This window comes from Quercus suber, unplaced genomic scaffold (assembly GCF_002906115.3).
Source record: "Quercus suber isolate HL8 unplaced genomic scaffold, Cork oak 2.0 scaffold_258, whole genome shotgun sequence".
Taxonomy (NCBI): domain Eukaryota; kingdom Viridiplantae; phylum Streptophyta; class Magnoliopsida; order Fagales; family Fagaceae; genus Quercus; species Quercus suber.
Genome location: NW_027069714.1, coordinates 854,139 through 863,685, shown reverse-complemented (window position 1 = coordinate 863,685; position 9,547 = coordinate 854,139). Strand labels below are relative to the sequence as shown.

The following is a 9,547-nucleotide window of genomic DNA, read 5'->3' as shown; positions in this document are numbered from 1 at the left end:
CATTCAACCAAAATGAGTGCCCACATCTCTACCGCACACTCTCTTTCTCTTCAAACAAACAGCCCAAAATACCAATGGCACCATATTTGAACTTCCAATCTAAAGTTGTGAGAAAGAGAAGCATGAAAGAGAGAAGATATATCCAATTTTTTTTTTTTTTTTGGCAGAATCAAATGCCGGTCAAGATTTAAATATATATATATATATATTATAATAATAATAATAATAAAAACCAGGCCCAGATAATTTTTTTTTTCTTTTAAGAAGAAAATGTCAAACTTTGTTTCTTGAGGCTGCTTATAGTTATAGGATCAGTGGGCCAAAAGATCAAGGAAATGATAGCGGAATAAATCATGAACTTAAATTATTAATTAATAATCATATAAACTACGCTAATCTGGAATGTTATACACGAACACATTGAAAAATAATAAAGGATTAGATAAGCATGGAAGAAAGAAAGAAAGAGAAGATAAAGATAAGAGTGAAAGAAAGAAAGGAAAAAAGAGAGATAGCGTGTGAAAGAAAGAGAGGGAAACAGTTTAATGCTATCAATTCAGTGGATTTCATGCTTTTCAAGATATTTACAATCATTCAACATTGTTATTCAAAAATTGAAAACTAGTAACAGAAGTTTTTTAAATTTAGTGTTTAACCTAAAATGAGAAATATAACTCAAACACTCCTAAATGAAATTTCCTACCAAAGTTTTTTTTTTTTTTTTCTGGCCCACAATTTTCAGTATTTAAACACTGAAAACTGATGTTTGAAATCCTTTACCAAATAGGTCCATTCCTTTACATATGGAGTTTAAAGTGGTTCCGACCCATATAAAATTGAGTGACAACTCTTTTCTCCACCTAATCCATAAGGCTTGTGGCATACTCCTAGGCCCAGACCTAACAGCCCAACCAATTTCGCAACAATCCCAAGCCAGTAGCGTTCACATCAAGTGGATAAGATTCAATATAGATCTCTTGTTCCATGGCAATGAGACATTACCAACATATCCACCAGGTGGATAAGACTCAAATATTATATTACAGCCTTCCCACTTGTAAGTTGCAATAGCTTTGTCTTAATGTAAATTGTAAATGTATTATCTGCACTTTTGATTTCTAACAATTGTCAAATATAATATATGAGTCACCTTCTGTTTGATGCTTTCATGTTGTCATCATGCTATTTTTTTGAATTTTTCATTATAGTTTGGTGGTGCCTTTTCTACTTCTTGTTTTTGTTACCCCAAGTGTTTTGAACATTGTGAAACTATTTGTGTTTGGTGCTTTTACCCACATTAACTAATTGTAAGTACCTCTATAAATTTAGATTTCATCTGCCCAATTCGTTTTATTCATGATACATATGTAGGGATCAAGTGGAAATTCATGGTTCTTTTTCCCAAAATGTTCTTGCATTATATATTTGATTATTTATGCTATCCATTGTATCTATCAATTTTCAGGTGCAAACAGGTGATTGCAATTGATATTGATGAAAATAAGAGAATGTCCTAATCTTTATGATTCTCATTGACTGTCTGATTTTTTTAGAACCATAGCTAGACATGCTTAAGCACACTATATTTGGCTTATCTCGATGTATTTATTTGCAAACAAGTTAGCTTTTCAAATGTATTTTTGTACTATTCACTTACAATTTTGAATTCTATAGCTTTACAAGCTTGGAGATGTGCTACGTGTTTTTGGGTGTGATAGAGACTGTATGCATTTGTTTCACCTTTTAGGAGCCCAAAAAATGCTTTTTGTTACCGAAAATCCAAACTGCGTGATTGGTGTAGTTTTGGAAACATGCTTTAATAAAAAGTCCATTGTTCCAAGACACTGAGGAAGCCCAAATTGTGTGGGCAGCAAGTAGCTCCAATTGCAAAAAAGCACTGAAGCGTGTTTCATGTTTTCGTTGGAAGTTGCACAAATTTCCTAAATTGCCAACTAATTATTCTTTAAAACCCAATTTTATCCCTTTGTATATTTACACAGCAAAAGTGAGCACCACAAATTAAAGATTGCAGTAGCAGCCCCAGAGAACTAAAGTACATCTACGGAGCAGATCACAGATTCACAAACAAGCTTGATCAACGGTGCAGCCCCAAGTTCCTCTCCTTTGTGAAAATTGATAAACTGAGGAGGTGAATGAAACAAACGATGAAGAAGATGTGAAGATGAAGAGGGAGAAACAAGAACTTGAGAGCTCTAGCAGCACGGCAAGGGAAAAGATTAAAAAGAAAAAAAAAAAAGGAAGATGTAGAGAAAAGACCACGATGAGAGGAAGTTGAAAAAAGAGAATGTGATTTTGTGAAATTAAAAAGGAAAATAAAAAATAAAAAGATGGGGTGGTTAGATATTATGTGGTAGGGGGTTGAAGAGGGAAAAAGGAAGCTTCCTTTGAAGCTTCCTAATTTGCAAACATCTCTAAAATATGGTTTATTTACAAAAGAACCATAATTGAGTTTTGTTTTGTTTTTATTTTTTTTTTCAAACAAAACTGATAATTTTATTTGGAATTTTATTTAAAGTTTGTTCGGAGGCCTTTTTCAGTTGCCCAGCCACATGTGGTCCGTTGGAGGGATGACTTTACTAGGCCTGGGTTTTTTTTGGAGAGTTGCGTCCAAAACTCAACATTGGGCCATGTGGTCTATTGGCTACTAGTGTATTTTTAAACCTACAAAATCATTAAGTCTAAAATCTAAGAATCACGTAATGGTTGAGTAAATATGTAATATGTGTTTGATATGATAGCTCTGATTATTAGTTGTAATAGTAGTTGAAATAAAGTAATTTGTATTTAAAGATGAAGTAAGCATAGAGTCAATGATGTAGATTTAAAGATATGGAAGCAAAGTCACTTATCTTTGTATGGTTTATAACTCCAGCTGTATAGCATCACTGAACCGATAGGATTCTAGCAGAATGCCAACGGTAGAGGCTAGTTAAGCTTACCCTTCTTATCATGCATTTGAATGAGTTTAAGCCTTAGTTAATAGTTGTAATAGTAGTTGGAATAAAGTAATATGTATTTAAATGTGAAGCAATCATATATTCAATGATGTAAATTTACAGATAAGAAAGCAAAGTCACTTATCTTTGTATAGTTTGTAGCCCTAGCTGTACAGCTTCTGTGAGCTGATGATGTCCTAGCAGAGTGACCCCAGCGGTAAAGAAGCAGTTTGCCATGATAATTTCAAGATTAAGGGGAAAAATTAGTGCAACTGAAGGGAGAAAGAGTATATCTAGCTGTGTGTAGGGGCTGGTTAAGCTTGCCCCTCTTATCATGCAATTAAATGAGTTTTTCCCTTGACAATGCTTTTTAGTTTTTGTGAAGTTATGAATAGTGTTGCTTTTCATGAGAAAGGCTTTTGTATGGAATATATGTGCTTTCTAAGAGAATGGCTTTATGTAAGAAGTAGTTATGCCTTCTAAGAGAATGACTTTGATATGAGATCTTGGTGCCTTCTAGGAGAAAGGCTTTAGTAATAGAAGTTCATGCCTTCCATGAAAAGGGCTTTTAGTATAAATGTTTGATATCTCTTAAGAAGTGTGGAGATGGTAAAAGATATAGATGTTTTGTGGGATGTAGTATATGATATATGGAAGTATAAGAGATATGGAGGTCAAAGATAGTAAAAATGTGAGATTATAACCGCTAGAGAAGTTGTAGAGATTGCTTTCCAAGAGGAAATATTTTGTAAGAGAAGAGTATGGAGATGTGTTTAGGTATTTGGAGATAGGAGTAATGAGATAGGTGTATTTTCTGAATATGGAGAGTGAGAGAATGAGTATAAGAGGGGTAATAGTGTTGTAGTGTGTTTAACAATGTTACAGGGATTTACTGCTGGAGGAGTAGTAGAGATTATTTTCCAAGAGGAAAGATCTTGTAAGAAAAGAGTATAAAGATGTGTTTATAGGTAGCAAAACAGTAGAATTTCAGAATCAGAGAGTATGAGAGTGGTGCTTAGAAAAGTCATGGTGTGTTATATGTAATGGTGTAGTAAGTGTGTATAAGATTGTGTAAAAGAAGTGAAGAAAGAGATGTTTAGAGATATGGGCAGCAAGATATATGTATTTTCAGAATATGGAGAGTGAGATGATGAGTATAAGAGAGTAATAGTATTGTAATGTGTATAGCAAAGCTGCTGGAATTTTTTGCTGGGATTGTATGAATGCTTATGAATGGCATTTAGGAGCTAAGGGCTAAAAAGTTTAGTTCTTAATCTAGAAACTAAAAACCTAGAAGCTCAGTACTTCATTAAGAACTTCAAAAGATCATTCATGGGAGAAAGAATAGGAAAGCTTATGAAAGAGTTATTCTCCATTGGTGTCCCCCTTAAGGTGTTGATGAAGGGCCCCCCTTTAGAGCTGAGTTTAAGGGGGTATTTTAGCAAATAATCTCAGCCAAAATTTCTCCCAACTAGCAATGAATCTTCAGAGAATCCATTTTAAGATTTGGCCAAAAATGGTATGTTTAGTTTTAAGATATTCTTGCTATTTCAGGTAAGAGTTGCTAGAGAAAAAGTAGCAAAAAATGAAAGTATTTTGGCAAGAAAAAGATAGTTACTCTAGTTGGTTTTGGTTTTAGCCAAAAGTAAAAAAATCAGCAATGCTCAGGCTACTGGGTTAGTTGTCACAACTGTTCTGAAAATGTTGTCCCAGCTGTCAAGAAAAACTGTGACAGCTATCATGAAAAAGTTGTCCCAACTGTCAGAAAAAGTTGTAACAGCTATCATGAGACAGCTGTTTGCTTTGGGCAAAAGCTAATGAGGTCAGATAGGTCATTTTAGACTACTGGAAAGGTCATTTTATGAATTTCGCTGGAAAATGGTAAGATCTCTTTGAAGGGTATCTTGCTATTTTGGGTATAGCAGTTGGCTGCTGGGATTTCAGCATTAAATGGCTGACGATATCACTTTTAGCCAGGTGTCAAGTGCTTAATACACTACTAAGGTTCGGCTGGAAATGCTTCTCTTTTTGGGTGTTTGTGTTCTTGGTTCAAGGTTCCATTACAACACATTTCTAGCAAGTAATAGAATGATTGGTTGAAAGTCAATGAAGCTTTAAAGAATTAGTCAAGATCTCATTGGGTTGTGACATAATCTTGGTGAGCAAGAAGAGTATTTAATGCTTTACTCTGGCAGCTGGTAGAGAAATATATGGTCTAATTGTGGCAGATAGCAGTTGGGTATAAAATATATCATGAATATTTTGTATATAGTTGGAGATTAAAGATAGCCAATCAGATTAGGCCATGTGTTTGAGTTAGATTTTAGCTGAAAGAAGTAGTGTAGTTTATGTAAAATGATATAATGAAATTTCTAAATTTGTATAGTAACAGCTGGGAATTGAATGAACAGTTATTTTTCCAGTAGTTAGATGGCTGGGAATATTGAGTATTTGTCACATGATGAATGTTAAAATTTAGGAAAAAAGTTATAGGGAATTTTATCATTTAAATTACTATGTGATAAGAGATGCTTACTATATATTACTCGCTAAACATGGACTCGTCAGAGTTCAGAGAGTTGGAGAAGACATGCCAAGCAATATGTCCCTTTTATCAATTTTAAACTGCTGAAACTTTACTGAACATACCTCTTGGCCCTCCAAACCATGACTCCCCAAATTTCCCCAAAGAGACTTATGAGATTGGATCATAAGCTGAAGATGAGATGACGTACCTCAGGTTTTGTTGTCATTTTGTGTAAATATGGGCTCTTGTTGAAGAAGCCACTTGCCATGAGTGTAAGAGAGGTAATATGGGCCGTGAGCTTTAATTTATTGCTTAATCCATATGTTGTCGATGATATGGACTATGAATCCGCCTCCTGAAGTAAGGATCTCGTGGGCCATGTGAGCTCAATCCATGTAGTTGAATAAGATATAAGCTTATTTGAGGCTTTAAATAGATTTACCCAAAAAATCAATAATATGTTGATGTGGTATGGGTTACTAATGAAGTAATGCCATGTGGGCCGAAAAAACGGTCCTCAACAAAGTTTATATTAAATTCATTAATTCAAATCAGTACTTATTTTTTTTAATTAAAATTTTATATCATTCACCATATTGTAATATATATATATATAAGTTTAGTTACAAAATTAGTTATAACCTAAGGTTACAACCTTACTCAATATCTTTTCATTAGAGATGAATTTAAACAAATCTACTATTAGATTATATCTTTTTCTTATATCCTTCATACTTATAAAATAATAATATTATTAAAATAATACCAATAATATGTTTATTATTATTATTGTGGGTGCCCGAGGACCGAGGATGAAGTTGAAGAGTTGCAGTGTTGGTGTGGAGATGCCACGGGCCATGGGCCCAAGGAAGAAGGTCACCTGAGGAGAGGAAGGGATGAGTCATAGGACTTTGAGGTGTTCTAGGTTGAAAAAAGGATATGAAGAGAGAGAATCTGTGATTATAGGGGAAGTTTCTAGTTTAGAGTAGTCTATTGCCTTCGCATTAAATGGTAGGCAACAGCTTTATCAACTGCATTAATGAGGAAGTGACCTAAACAGTGTAAGTCACAGCTAAGCAAATTCCTTTCGCCACCTTCTTCAGATACAGAAAGAGACAAGTGTTATGATAGGAGGTATGTTAGGCAAGGATGGGTGGTTGAGATATGAGAGAAGGAGAAGTATATAAGAAAAAGGGGGTTTATAGAGAGAGAGGACCAGACACAAGTATCAAGAGACAAAGAAGAAGTGAGAAGAACATTGAGAGAAAAGAGAGTGAACAATAACATTTCTTATGTAAATATGGCCTCCTTTGGCCAGCTTGTATTAGAAAGTAGTTCATCCATTTAAACAAGTTTGTCTTTTTTTCCTTATTTTCCTCCTTGGGCAGAAACCCCCTTGAATTGTTTATTTCCCTCTCTTACAAATTCATTGTTTTGGACCACGGTTAGACTGATCTAGCCACTATTCTAAGTGGGCTTGGGCTACTAGTTTTTCTGGTCCTTACAATTGGCGCCGTCTGTGGGAAGTAACAAAGTGTTGTGGATTCGTCCTAAGTATTTATGGCTAACGTGGGCCAGGATAGGGAGGAATCGGTTGGCTCGCAAAGGGAGAACTAGTTTGTTATCTTGGAGCAAAGGAGGATTAGGAAACATACCCCAAGCGTTATGATAGAGTCTTACCACATTGATCATACTGAATGGAGTCATTCAAGGACTAGGAGTCATGTCTCACATGATCAGGAGACACGAAAGTTGCAGCAAGAAATAGATCGCCTGCACAGGAAGCTGAGGCGTAGGGGAACGTGATAAAAGAAGTCCATCTTCCCCGCCAAATGATGGTTCTAGGGGACGTAGGGACCGTACATATCGTCGCAAGTCTAGAACTCCATCTAGCAAGTCCCATTCAACCTCTTCGCGCTAGGACAAATGGGAGAAAAGCAGCAATAGGCGTGAGAAAAGGTCTTCCCACCATGTCATAGGGACTAATGCAATAAGTAAGGCCCAACAGTAGATTTCTCACCCTTCGTTAGGAGGATTAACAAGGCCAAACTTCCTCATCAGTTTTCTCAGTCGATGTTTACCATTTACAATGGGAGGACTAATCTTGTGGAACATGTCAGCCATTTTAATAAGAAGATGGCAGTCCATGCCAATAATGAGGCATTTATGTGCAAAGTGTTCCCCTCTAGTCTTGGCCCCGTGGCTATGTGTTGGTTCAATGCCTTGGAGGAGGGGTAAATGGGGTCTTTCGAGGAGTTAACGAGGGCATTCGGGGCTAGATTCATAACAAGCAGTAGGGTCCCCAAGCCAATAGACTCTTTGCTATCTATGACAATGAAGGAACGAGAGACCCTAAAGACTTACTCGGATAGATATTGGAAAACATATAATGAGATTGATGGAAACTTTGAGGATGTGGCCGTGAGGACTTCTAAGGTTGGGCTCCCTGTCGAGCACAAGTTGAGGAAGTCATTGACGATGAAGTCTGCCTTGAACATGTGCTAACTTATGGATTGCATAGATAAGTATAAGCGGGTGAAGGAGTACTAATTACAAGGAAAAGGAAAGACTAAATTGTTCCCTGAGAAGAGGGATTCTTGGGGAAGAGGATACTAGGGTAATTGCCCTCTAGGGGAGTTTTCTAATCAAATATCATTCGCCAGAGCTCAGTTGGTCAACTCATTGTTTAAAGAGCTAGTGTATTAGATACTAGAGAAAATTAAGAATAAGCCTTATTTTAAGTGGCCCAATAAGATGGGCAAGGACTCATCCTGGAGAAACCAAAATCTCTATTGCCACTATCATCAGGACAAAGGACATACTACGAAGGATTGTAGAACCCTACGAGATCACCTAAGCCAATTGGTGAAGGCAGGGAAGCTCAATCGATTTTTACATCAGCCTACAAGACAGTTCAATCACTCAGGGATTAAATTTCACAGGGATAGCGCTCCTCGGCCAACATTGGGTACTATTAATGTGATCTTTGCCAAGCCAGGGAATAGTGAGGGCTCGACTACTAGGATTATGTCCGTGAGTGGAGGTTGTGACTTGGAGGCCAGTGATCAGGCTCCTAAAAGAGCCAGGCTGATGGTTACCTCTACCTTGGGTTTCTTTGAGGAGGAAAAGGAGGAAACTTTCCAACCACATAATGATGCTCTAGTGGTAACCATTAAGATTGGGGGTTATGATATAAAAAGGGTGCTAGTTGACCAGGGAAGCGGAGTAGAGATCATGTACCCTGATTTGTACAAAAGGCTAAACTTGAAAATTGAGGACCTAGAAAGGTATGATTCACCGTTGATGGGCTTTGATGGTAGGATGGTAGTCCCTTGAGGAATGATGAGGTTACCTGTACAAGCTGGGGATGAGGAGCTGCAGGTTGACTTCATTATGGTAGAAGCATTTTTCCTCTACACAACTATCCTGGCCAGACCCTGGCTTAACGTTATGGGTGTTGTGTCCTTAACCCTACATCTGAAGGTTAAATATCTTACTCAAGGGAGAGTGAGAGAGTTAGTGGGTAGCTAGGCCACACCTAGGCAGTGCTTAGTGTCGGCAATTATGCTTTAGATTCTATTGCGGTGATTAAATATCTTGTCCCATAGCAACTAAAGGTCCCTGCAGAGGGGCAATAGACTGGGCATCTAGAGAGTTGTCCGAGGAGCTGGAGAAAGTGATAATAGGACAGGATCAAGAGTAATAGTTCCAAGTGAGATCCTAGTTGCTACCCTTGGAAAAAGCAGAGTTGGTGAAGTTTCTGGGGGCTAACATTGATGTCTTTGCATGGAGTACTTAAGGTGTTCTAGGGATTAACCCTGGGTTTATATGTCGCCAGCTGAATGTTAATCCCAAGGCTATGCCACGTAAACAGCCTTATTGGTGATCATCCAAAGATCACGTTAAGGCAATAAGGATAGAGGTAAACAAGTTGAAGCAAGCTGGAGCCATTAGGGAGATTTTCTATCCTGAATGATTAGCCAACACTGTGGTGGTTAAGAAGAAGAATGGGAAGTGGCGAGTCTGCATGGACTTCACTGATTTGAATAAAATTTTCCCAAAA

At 37.0% G+C, this 9,547-nt stretch overlaps 1 pseudogene; it reads left to right on the top strand.

Annotated features, from left to right (window-relative positions):
- Positions 1 to 8,820, top strand: part of LOC112013090 (uncharacterized) — a 9,025-nt pseudogene extending 205 nt beyond the window's left edge.
- The last annotated feature ends 727 nt before the right edge of the window (positions 8,821 to 9,547 follow it).